Raw genomic sequence first — 13,418 nt, forward strand, 5'->3', positions numbered from 1 at the left:
TGTTTGGGCTGCATTGGGCTGCAACTTATCATTTAAGTTGTCAAGCTGGGAGCACTTTCCTTTTTTAGTGCAAAGGGTTTAAAAGCCATTAATTCATTTTGTTTAAGATGTAAAGACATAAACAAATGAATATGTTTTTTTTTTTTTAAGGAGGAAAAAAAACTTTGGTCCAGATGTTTTCTGGATACACTGGAACATTTAGAATGTGAGGGAAATTTGCAGGTTTTTTGTTCTATATATTGGGCATTTCTGCTTTTAATGTGTTTACTACAGGAACAGCCTGGTGAAAGAAAAGAAGAGATTCTTCTAGAAGATCCTCAAAATCACAGGCTGGGAATTTCAAACAGAGCCCAGGTCTTTCAGGGGTGAGTTCCTTTTTGAAAAGAGAAACATGAGTTTCTGTTTTTAAGAATAAGAAATATGTATTTTAATCATCCTGGACACGAAGTCAAATTCATGTTGTGACATTTTGATGATGTCAGCGCAGATAAATCAATTACTTCCAGGAATAAAATTTCTATTACATACCTGTGGTTTAAAAAATTAAAGGGGAGAAAAAAATGGAAAGGCACAAAATGTTTTAGGGGATTATCCTGGCAAAACAGATTCAGATCTGGGGATAATCTCTGTTTATAATAAATGAGAGCTGAAAAAAGGAGACAATAGCAAGATGGGGAGCGTGTCTCTTGCCAAGAAAGACCCAAACGTTTCAAATACAATGTCTTAGCTCATTTATCTTTGGTCGGATCTACCCTTTGGCCTTCCCCTAATCTTATTTTGTTGTTTTTTAGAGGGGTTCCTAGCTGAGGTCTTGTTTAGTGAACAAAGAAAATCTTTTAGATGTCTTATCTCTTTCTGATAGCCTTCAAGCATGCTCTTCTCCACGATCCATTCTTGCCCCTTTCCATCCCCCACCCCTTCCCATAACTTGGAAAAAATCAATTAAACTCACTCCATCTATTTAGCTATATCCATTAACTGTGAAAATTAGAGTCCCGACATTCACAATCCCCCTCGGGCAACCTTGGGATGGAAACAGGAGGACACAGTTAACGTAGCTGTTGAAGTCACCATCCAGCACTACTTTGCAGCCAGGGGATCCCTCAGCTGATCAAAGAGCCCTGAGACACAAACTGTAGCTAGAGGGGCTGGAGAGCCTGTGCCTACTCCTCATCTCAACTCAGGACTCTTGACACCACCCAGGCAGACTGGTATGATAAAGAACCCCAGTCTTTACCTCTAACTATGTTGGTGTGAGAGGGAGTGTAAAAAGGATCTCCTTTGTGTTAGGAAAACTGGGAGATCTTCCCAAAACCTCAGAGAAACAGACTTAAATGTCATAATGAGAGTTAAGAACTCTTCTTTCTAAAATCTGATTTAATCCTGGAAATGCTACCGAGTTTTGCAGCATCTTGTAAAAATTAAATAAATATAACGATAATGAAATGGTGATAGCAAATATTTTTTGATCCACACTTACTCCTTGCCACACACAGGATGCTAAGCACTCCACAGACTTGATCTCACCTAATCCTCACAGCAGGGACTATTTTATAATTATTCTTAAAATGAAGTAACTAAGGTTTTGAGAGGTTAAGCAATTTGCCCACAGACATAAAATAGCAAAGCTAGGATTTGAACGCTGGAGTCTAATTCCTGAATCTTCAGGCTTAATGGCTCTACCCTAAGTGTAGCAGATAGAATGGCTGCTTATTCCAAATGTTTCCATTGAGTTAGCATTCAGCCACCCCAGCAGCAATCTCTGGTTGGATTTTCCTGTTGCCAAGGGGTATCGTCCACGCTGACTCAAATAAAAACGACCTATTTTCCATTCTTAAAGGAAGAGAGAGCATCATGCGTAGGTCACTAGCATGCAAGTTTACAGGGGAGAATGCCCATTGAGAAAGGAGAAAATTCCACTGAAAGCAGCACTGGGATCAATTTTGCGCCACTGATGCGGGGTCGGTGAGCCGAGGAGTCGAAAGAAAGATTTCTTAGACTCTCAAGATCTGGCAGTGGTGCTCTTTTATTTAGAGAATAGTGTGGAATAGCATGGGAACAGGACCCATGGGCAGTCAGAGCTTCTGCTGCCGCCACTTCTGCTGTCCCCGCTGGCATGGGGACAGGGCCCATGGGCAGGCAGAGCAGCTGCTGCTGCCCCCGCTGGCATGGGGACAGGACCCATGGGCAGGCAGAGCTGGTGCGTGGGGACAGAACCCACGGGCAGTCAGAGCTCCTGCTGCTGCCCTGAGTTGAGGGTTAGGGCTAATTTTATAAGGCATGGGTACGTGACTTATTTTTACTGGAAAAAGAAAAGATGATGGAAAAAGTCATTAAATGATTTCAGTGCTGATGGGGTCTGGTTATTGTGCGGTCATATAACTTTAGATACGAATCTGGCCATATAGATCGGCATGTAGGTGAGGATGCCCTGGGCTTCTCTCCCTGGGGCAGCCCTAATTCATACCATAAAAAGAATCCACCGGGTCATATAGTTTGGCATGTAGGCCACGTCACCTTGGGCTTCTGTAGCTGGGGCAGCCTTAATCCACATCACCACCATTGAACCAAATATCTGAATTCATGGCCAGAGAATGTCACTGGTTAACGGCTCCACCATGTGCCAGTGGTAACTGCTGAGGCCTTTGGGAAACTGGGCAATTGGGCGACTGGATTAGAGACAGCCTGTTTCTAAGACGAGGCACAGGATTGGGTAGGTCCAGTTTCTTTCAAGAATTATGCTCAGCGTTTCCATCTGCTTTGCCAAGTATGTAAATATACAAGCAAAGGCTCTTCATAAATATTGAATAAAATTAGGTGTGTCGCTGACACAGCACTGTCACCTTTCACCTGGGCTCTCTTTGTGCCTCTAGATTCCTAGGCCAGGGAGGACACAGAAATCTTGGTGGAGCATTGTTTTTGTTTGTCTTTATTCTCAAGTTATTTTGATTCTTTTTCACACGGAAGGCACTGAATTAGCCAAATCACTGAAATGAAACTCGGACCGTACCGAGAGTCAGTGTGAAAGAGTTTCATCTGAGAACAGGTTTTTGGGTTTGTCGTTAAAGCTTCTCAAATCTGGAGAATTGCCCAATTCATTGGCTATGAGTGGTAACTGCTTGTCCAAGCAGTCTTGGTTTCTCCTTCAGGGAGAGGAAATGAGTCAGACTATCAGGGGTGCTGAAGTGGGCTGTGTTGTCCAAGTTACCCTGCAAGACACAAGGGCCCAGGAGAGTAGTTTTGTTTCTGCCTTATCAGCACCAAAATTGCTCATCAGTCCAGGCTTTCTCAGGAATCCAATGGAGGAACTGCAGGATTAGCATTGCAAGAAGGCAGGAACTCCTGGCTAACCAAGCTCCCCTCCCCAACAGCCTCTGTCCCTCCCTCCATGCTGGCTATGGGAGTCAGGAAAGCCAGGCCTATTGATAATGATGAAGCAGCCTCAGAGGGCTGGGCAGGCTCGCTTTATGTTAGCATCATCCCACGATTCAGAACCTGCCTGTGATTGTTGTCACCTGAGGGTGTTCTCAGACAGTAAAGAGTTGCTTTGTCAACTGCAGTATGATTTTTAATGTCTCCAGTGGTCCATGAGAACTGTTGGGGCTTTCATCTAAGATACGAAAAGACAATTCCCATCTGTAGTCTGTTTCTATCACAAAAAATGTTGTTTAGGCTGATGGGCTGCAACCTCTGGTGCTGGAGGCTCAGGCTGAATGAGAGAAGTTCCCCAACGTCCAGATCCTTTGGCCAAACTTCTCTGGTCCAGAAATCAGGCTGGAAGCTTTGCAGAATTCTGTGGGAAGAGCTGTTTGAAATAGTTTTAAATCATTCCTTATTTTAATCAGGCTAAAAATACCCCAACACGGCCTTTCAGTATTCTGCCATTGGTTTCTGTCTCCCCTGTCAGCACAAACACATCAACAAGGAGGAAGAATTAATATCCCTCTAAATATCTGGCCTCTTACGTATATATCATAGCTTGGACTTGGGTTGGCTCCAGTTTTTGAGAAAGATCCAGATTAATGGTTTAGTTACTTTGATCCAAAACAGATTTCTCTAGTTGGAATTTGATTTTCGAAGATTTATGTTTTGCCGGGGAGAATCTAGAGATGTTTCTTTTTTTATTCAAAGTTGGAGAAACACGGTTCAGAAGATCACGTAGCAGTAAAAGAACAGCGAAGACTGTTCCCAAATGTGAGGATGTGATCTCGACGTAGCGTTGAACGCGAGGGCCTTCGTGAACGTGCTGCCTGCATACGGACTATTGTTTAGGTTTCTAAACTACATGGCAGCCCTTTCCCATCAACTCGAAAATCAAACAAATCTTTACATTAACAAAATAAAATATAATGCCAACTTAGATTTGAAATCAGTGGGTAAAAAAGGGGTTTCGTTTTTCAATAGAGCAGTTATTCCCGAGCCTAGGTGCACATGAGAACTAGATGGGGATTTTGCTTTACAAGTGCTGATACATAGGCCCCTTCCCAATGAATTCTGATATAATTGGTCCGGTGGGAAGCACTGATATAATGAAATGAGAAGGGGCTTAGGAGTTAGAGCTGGGTTCAAATTCTAGATCTGCCCCTTTACTACCATATGACCTTGGCCAAGGTACTCAACTCTTTAAGTTCCTAGTTTCCTAGTTTGTAAAATGACAATGTAATAATCCTTACCTTGCAATACTGCCATAGAAATATAGATGCAAAGATCTCAGAAGAGTGTCGAGAACATCGAGTACTCCATAAATATTTCCAAATAAATAAACAGAAGACCTCAAAAACCCCTGACTATCCTTTGAATTTACTTACTAATTCAGACTCCTCTTAAGTACCACCTCAGAGCTCATCCTCATGTGTCTCTAGTTCCAGTCATCAATGGAGCATCATAGTTTTGGGCACAGTTTGGGCTATTTTGCACACCGTGATCTCAGCTTTCCTCATTTCCATGCTGTGTGCCTCTCACCTTCCACCCAAGGGCTTCCCTGCTGATACTGAGAGACTGCCCAGAGGCCATGTTTGTGCAACCTAAAGACTGAGAGAGTTAATGTGCCCTGGGGCAAAGCTTTGACTAGCGGGAGGTGGACATGGAGAATAAATATTCTCCCTTTCTCTCTGAAATGAACTGTCCTGAGATACACCCTGTATGGCTTCTTGTAGCCATTTTGAAGGATGGACCCAGCAATCAGTCACTCGAAGTAGAGACCACCTTTATGACGCATTCTATACTCACTCTCCTTCTCTGCTTCTCTCCTTTTTTTCCTCCCCTCTGCGACGTGATTTTGCCCCTCCTAATGAAGAAATCTGATTTCTGATGGACTCAGGCTAAACAGTTATCCTCTTGACAAGATATCATACCGTAGCTGCATATTCAGCATCAGGGATAAACATTGTAATATGTCTATTGTCTTGCTTCCCCAATTTCCATGTTTTAATCTGCTCAAAATTAGAGTTAATTATAGGATATGAGAGTGATAGATACTGTTACGGACTGAATGTGTCCCCTTAAATTCAAATGTTGAAACTCTACTCCCAGTGTGATGCTATTAGATGTGGCCTTTGGAGAAGTAATTAGGATTAGATGAAGTCATGAGGGTGGAACTCCCCTGAATGGAATTAGTGCCCTTATGAGAGTCATGAGAGACCTGGCTTCCTCTCCTCGCTCTCTGCCATGTGAGGGTACAATGAGATGTTGACAGTCTGCAATGCAGGAGAGGGTCCTCATCAGAACTTGACCATGCTGGCATCCTGATCTCAGACTTCTGGACTCCAGAATTGTAAGAAATAAATTTCTGTCATTTGTCAACTTCCCAGTCTACAGTACTTTGTTAGAGCAGCCAGAGCTGACTAAGGCAGTCACCTAAGAGATGCTCTTATCCAAGTCCGTCTCCTTCTCAGCTTTCTCATCCTCCATCCACCTTTAAGTTTGGTTGTTCCCAGGAATCTCTCCTTGGTGCTCTTGTTTTCTAACTCTGCATATTAACCCAGGGCAGCCTCATGTACTCCTGCAGTTGGAGCTTTTATCTAAATGTTGGTGACTTTCACATCAATATCACAGCCCAGCCCTTTGTTTTGAGTTTGGCTATCACAGTCTCTATTCTATAGGGACCACTCGTGTTTCATGCCAAAATGTTCGAAAATTTTTTCTACCTCTACTATTTCTGCCTTAATGTAGGTTGTCTGAACTCACTGTTATATTGATAATGATAATTTCTCGACTGGTCCTCCTTCTTCCGGTCTTGCTAGCCTTTGAACCATCCACACTGTCGTCAGGATGAATGTTCAGAAACTGAAAACTGAATATCAGGCCCTTATTTTGGGTCCTCAGTCGTTCTCATTGCTTACAGGACAAAATCCAACTTCATGTGTCATGCAGTTCTCTCCTTGATCTGCTCCTGGCCTGCCTCTTCAGTCTAGACTTGACTGCTCCCTACACACGTACAGCGCTTCAATCACCATGTACCAATTACAGTTCAAGGAATGTGTCTGCTTTTCTTTAAGCCTACTTAACATCTGCGATTAAGTGTTTAATAAGCATCTCCAACTTAATATCTCCAAAAAAGAACTTTCCTATGTTCTACTCTGAGCCTCCCCTATCTTAGTGAAAGGCACCACCATTTCTTTAGGCCAAAATCTTAGGAGTCATCTTTTTTTTCCTCTCTCTTCCTCGTTCCCTACATCCAAGTAAATCCACTTGACTCCATGGAAAACAATGTTTCAGATAATCCTCCCATTTCTCACTATCTCCTCTAGCGAAATCCTAGTTAAAGTCTTCATCATTTCTTACCTGGCCTATTGTGAAGCCATTGTCATAATTGGTTCCATTCTTACTCCCACCTTCCAACACCCAATGGACTCTCTGTGAGTAATCAATTAAGAATATTAATCACGTCATGTCATTCATCAGCTTAAACTCTCCACTGGTTGCCTCTGCTCTCAGAGTAAAATTAAAACAACTTAGTAGTTTATAGGACCCCATAAGATGTGACCCTTGACTAACTTTCTGACTCCACCTCCACCTACTCATCCCCTAGCGCAGCATGCTCCTGCTATATCCCACTTAGGGTCTTTGCATGTGCTCATTTCCCTTTGCCTGGAACGCTTCCACACTTCCCATGGCTGGCTCCTTCTTGTCTCTAGATCTTTGCTCAAACGTGACCTTCTCTTAGAGGCCCTGTAACTACTGAGTCTAACAGAGGTGCCACCTTTATGCTCATTATCTATTATCACACCCTGCTTTACTTTTTTCATGGCACTCACTATTTGAAATTTTATCCTTATATCCTATTACTTCATGATAATTATGCCTTTTGCTTATTCTATTATCTTTCACTAGATTTTATACTTTGAGAGCAGAGACATTGTCTGTCTTGCTTATTGTTATATTACAGTGTCTAGAACAGTATTAGTTAATAATACTAATAATTAATATAACTAATAAACAACTAAGAACTAATGATTGATTCATAATTTCTCACTAAATACTTATTGGAAAAATGGATTCTTCAGGGCCTTGATAAGTGCTGTTTCCTCTGCCCTTTGCCAGAAATATCCTACTCCGCGTCTCTATTTGCCTTATGAATTTGTACCCATTGCTCAAGGCCCAGCTCAAATGTTTGTGATGCTGCTCTGACCTCTCCCCCAGGCAGAGTTGGCCTCTGTCTTCTCTGCCACCCCTCTACTTGCTCATACCTGTTATAACAGCCTACAGCCTACAGGACAGCAATGTCCGTCCTACTAAACAGGGATAATATTGTCCTTTCGGGGTGGAAACTGAAAGCCAGCAAATTTAGAGACTTGTTCAAAATTGTAAAACTAAAACTGAAACCCAGACTTCAGTCTATTACTCTTTCAGTTCAGCACATGCTTCCTGAAGCACTGTGGGAGAAAAGAACCTTCAGTCTAAATCTGCCTGGATCCTTCTCTAGTTATCTTGGTTCTTCCCAAAACTTTCTTGCTTTCTCAGTGCAGAGATGGTTAGAGGTCACAAATATTTTTCTCGTAAAATCTCTTTGGTATCTGGTTAAATATGCAATGACTGATACATTGAAAACACTCAAAAACTGTTTGACTAGGTACATGGATGTTTTCTTGTCTATTTTAATTGTTCTCTACTTTCATATTGTTAAAACTCTAACTCCTTGTCCATCACCACCTACTTCTTTCTCAGCTCCAGATTACCTCCTTCCTCTTTTAGCTCTGTCTTCTAGACCAGGAGTGGCTGTTATGATCCTGGTCATTGCCAGGGAAAGCTCCAGAGAGGGAATAGCCATTTTTTCAGGTAAAGATACCAGAAATATCCTGTTCCTTAAAGCTCATAAGAACACGAAGAAACCCAACAACAGAACTTAGTGTGTTGACATGGATGATGTGGTTTGAGATTAGATATATCTTATATCCAAAGTTTTCGATGGCCTTAGAGATCACTGACAGTTTGAAAACCTACAGTAATGTATTCTGGGCATTCACAATGTATACATATAGCAAATCATTACATTGTACAACCTAAATGTATACAATTTTTATTTGTCAATTATACCTAAATAAAGCTGGGGAAAAATGAACAAATAACAGGAAGGGAGTCTATATTATGTAATGGAGATCATGAAAAATACTTGTTTAAAACAGTTGTTTTAATATTTCAAAATATCCCCATCATCCTCAGCCCTTATTTTCAGGCCTGGGGTGAATATACAATGAGAATGACTCCTGCCCTGGCAGAAACTATAAAGGGGTTTGTGGCAGAGGCACAGTTGCAAGCCTTGTCCCACTTTCCTTGTTAATGGAGTTCTACATGACAAGTTTCTGACGTTCTGTTTTGCTTTGACCTCAGAACCTGGATGTTGGACTCCTTAAGCTTTTCCTAGATGCTGAGCCCCTGTCTTATTGCACCTGATACTCTTGCATTCTGACTCCTAACACCACACCTGTTAAGATTCCACAGCTTCTATACGCCTGGCTTCTGCAGATTTCGGGTTCTAACTTCCTACCTGATCTGTGAGGCATACCGTTATCCAAGGTTCATAACAACAAAGGAAAAGAGAGCTAGATCAAACTCCTGGGAGCCAGAGAGTTTGTCCCAACTATAGACTTCACTGGGAAAGAATAAATGGGCACTTTCCTTTTGGAGGGGATAAAACTGCCTTTTCTATTATTTCTGGTATAGTTTTTATTTTCTGCAGGAGGATTGCCTTCATATTGATCTCAGTTGAGACTTAGTAAATGTTTTCTTTTACCCATTTCCTCAATTAGCCAGATTCTGAGAAAATGAGGATCATAAAACAAGATACACTATTTCCAGAAAATAAAACAGATTTCTCAGTCTATTACCCAGACCTTCTACCAATGGATGTCAACTTGGGAGATTCTTGAAGCTTTAACACAATTATTAAGAATTTGTACCCATTGCTCAAGGACCAGCTCCTTGAGGTAAGAATCCCCAGGATGAATAGGAATTGGATAACAAGGCTTAGACAAAGAGATAAGCATAGTTACGGCTATTTAAACTGGAGAACAGAAGACCTCTGACAGGTAGAGAATTGTTTCCTAAAGGAAATGAGTAGGTTTCCCATTTTTGGAGTAACCTTACCCTGGAAACTGCATGACCCCAGGCAGAAAGCCACAAAGGAGGCTAAGCCTGTCCACACACGTCATACTGAACCTTGAAAATGCCCAGTATTGTTGGTGAAAATCATTGAATGAGCAGATAAATGCTGTGAGAAACAAAGTGTTGGTATTTACCAGGCTGCATTGACTCAGCCAAGAAAAAAAATCTTTAAAGTAACAATATATTAATAAGCAAATAAGTATTGCCATAGTGACCCTGAGTTACGGCATCTGTTTTTTCTTCTAATAACAATGTCAATTGCGTTAATACCTTGATCGTTTGTACCTCAATAATGATTTTTTGTGACCCCTCTGAGCTCTATGAGTTTCCTCTGGTCTTAGACAAATGATCTATCTTCTTTAAAGAAAAACATGATATTGAATGTTTCCTAAGGAGAGACAAGAGCACAGTATCACAAATAAGCACATAAAGACAAGATGGTCCTTGCAACAGGGGCAGCTGCTTAGAAGCAGGCATTTTGGTTCCTGCTTTGGATTTAATGCTTCCAGCAGGACCCCAATGAACCCTTTTTGAAACACGCTGACACCCGTGTATTTGAACCCAGATTCTCTAGCTCACATTATAAAATGCATGTTTTAAGCTACAAGGCTAGAATGGTCTGTGTTGCAGGTGGCTGGACTTGCCCAATGTCCAGGAATCAGTTTCTGCTCATCTTAAAGAGTCTATGTAAGTACATGTAGGAGAATACTTTGGGGAACACTGTCTTGTAAATCCTAAGTTTTTGGTTTCTATGGTTTTTTGAGCCTCTCCACTGAAACTTCAGCAGCCATGGCACGGACAGGCCCTATGCTCTTTGAGACAGGCTCTGTGTCTATTGCCCTGACCGCTCATAGAGTAGGTGCATGCTCTTTCCTTAACGAGTATACTGGCGCTGTTTTCCCTGAGTCCATGTCCTTCCCTGGAAGTCTAAATAACACAGCTGCCTCTGACACGAGCCAAAGGCTGTTACCACCTCTCCCTGTCCCGCTGCCATGTCTGGAGTCTAACATACAGTAGTGAGGTAGGAAATGAAGGCTGTCTTCCACTGCATATCATTTCCCCCCCCCTCCAAATTCTGCAGCCATTAGACTTTGCTAAACATGTCTACGAATCATTCATAGTAGAGGGCGGGGCTTGCATGCAGCAGCAGCTAATTCTCATTCAAATTAAACAATGAGAGCGAGTCTATTGGTGGCTTTGTTAGAAGTCTAATCACTCAGGCATGGCCTTAAGCTTGGGTGAAAACTGAGCTGTCTCAAATGGAGTGGCTCACTTTAGCACGCTAAACAGTGACCACCTGCAATTCTTTGGATGCATGCAGAGCACAAAAAGCACGTCACAATTTTAACCAGCACGCAGCCTCTGAGGGCTCTCCTAGTAGACATCAATCACCAAATTTACGGCATGTAACATCTAGGAGGAAATAAGAATGCAATGTCAAGAGTCCCTTTCACAAAATACGAAGTCAAATTGAACCTTAATCTTTAGAGCAAAGAAAATACATCCTTCTCCCTCAAGAATTAAAAAATGTGAGCAAATTGTAAGTGACTTTTAAAGTATACAATAAGACTGCCAGCCCTATTCACAGGGAAAAAATAATTGGCACTTTATGTCAGTATTTTCCTGGAATTATTTGAAAAACAGATAAAATGTGTCATTTATGTGGAACCATGTCCCACTGTTCTTCAAAGCTCCTCTCTACTGAATGAGTAATCACCTTTCACTGGTGATTGGCACACGGGTATAACTCCAACTTGGGCAAAATATGTCAGAAAAGCCCTGGGCTGGTTTTCTGTGTCATGTATCTGAGTCCTCGGGGGGGAAAGAAAGGAATAGAAAAACAAAAGAAGATGCTCAACTTTGTCACCCTAGGGTTACACATGGAGGTGTCTATTCTTCCTCTGGGCACTGAATCCTGGGGACTGGGAGAGAGTTCTGTGCAGGAAAATGCCCCACGCCCACCAGAGGTATAAACCACATTGTCTGTCCATGTTTGGAATTTTAGCCTCTTCGTTCCAGTACAGTGAAACACTTCTCTGACATTTACCCTTAAATTAGATGAAAAATAGTCTCAAGGCAAGCTAATTTGTTGACAAATGGTGTGTGTTCCTCATCTTTGTGAGCAAAGCTAAAAACCTAAGCAAAAAGATTTCCCTCCTCTCTAGAAGAGCAGTGGTGTTGATAAAGCTTGCCGATGCAATGTGTTATCTGTTGTATATGGAAGAGAGGTTAACTATCTTGGAGACAAATATTTTGTTATTTTTGGCAAAAGCATTAGGAGTGGGCGTTTGGAGTTAAAACCCTGAGTTCTGCTTCTAAATGTTTCCAGGTCCTTCTTCTAGCAGCCACGTGACATTAAAATCTTCAGCAAATTAAACAAATGAGTAAAATATGTACCACTTTGAGATGTAGACAAGCTTAATGTATTAGTCCTTCTATGCATGAAAAATATCACAAGGTTATACATATGAACAATTCTTGAAATTATTCCATAAGTTCTTTAGAAGTCCTTATACACCCAAAGACTACGTATATCAAAAGTGTTAGCTAGAAGATGTATATCAATTGCGTTTGTTCATTTTCAGAGAAAACATATTTTCAACACATCTCTCTTTATTTTGGCTCAGGCATTATGCTTTACCAGAGCTGGATAGTTTTCTCTTCTCGGGAGTCAGTCACCCTGTTAGGAAGGGTTAAGAGAGAGACCACCACTGAGCAGGAGGTGCTGCAATGTCTCCTCCCCACAGACATGGTTCAGAGCAAGAAGGCAGTTCTAGTGGCCTGTCTCACCCCTCCCAGCAGAGGCCACACTCTCAGAGCAGCACTGACTCCTGCAGGCTCCGCTAGGCCCCCGACTCAGAAAGCAATCTTGAACTGGTCAGGCGGGTCCCAGAGGCCTAGCTCAGTAGCTCATGGGACTTACGGTCTTAACAGTCCTGCTGCTCCTTTCTCCTGACCTTAAGCTCTAGGCTAAGGACTGGGCTTCTCTCTTGTTCAATCCCCTTTTATTTCAAAGCCAATTTCCTGGTTCCTACTTCTTCCATGGTGGGGCCCGGCTCTGTTCTTGGGCACAGGCCCTGGAGCTCGGACTCCGAGCCTCAGCTCCAAGTTAGGGCCCAGGTCCATGCTTCCAAAGCTCCCTGTTGCTGTCTGCCTGCTTTCTCCTGGTGCCTAGGCGCCCTGGGTTTTCACTACCATGCGTGCCTGCAGTCTTGGATACCACCCTTAATCCTGTGGACTTCTCAGATGGTAAACGTCAGGACCTTGCTGCACCGACCACTGGCAGTCATGGATCTCAGCATTGTGCTCAGATGCCCAGCCTGGTTAGCTGTGGTTTCCTGTAACTCAGTTGGTCTCCAAGTTCCTGTTCCATTCCAGGATGTGTGTGTCTCCACTTCCAGCATATTATTTCAGTGGTTTTCAAACTGCTGGGTGACCTAACCAGCTCTTCTTCTCTTGGAACTGACTCCCAACTCACGGATAGCGATGTGTCTCCATACGACCCTGTCCATCACCTTCCTATACCACAACCACCCTCCATCGTAGCTGACAGGCCCCAATCAAATGGACCGATCATAATCTTTTCCCATGGAATTTAGAAGTGTGTGTGTGTGTTTAAAGGGAGAGACAGAGAGATCTGATGACCAACCATCCCAGTTCTAGACTCTCTCTCAAACACAGCTGCATTACTCCTCTTGGTATATGAGATCATCATCATCAACATCTTTAGTTGACTTGATCTCATTTTTACTCAGATTGAGTTCTTTCTTTTGCAACTAGAACAATCCTAACTCACGCAGCTCCCCAGAGGTCTA

Source organism: Equus quagga, chromosome 12 (genome assembly GCF_021613505.1).
Source record: "Equus quagga isolate Etosha38 chromosome 12, UCLA_HA_Equagga_1.0, whole genome shotgun sequence".
Taxonomy (NCBI): domain Eukaryota; kingdom Metazoa; phylum Chordata; class Mammalia; order Perissodactyla; family Equidae; genus Equus; species Equus quagga.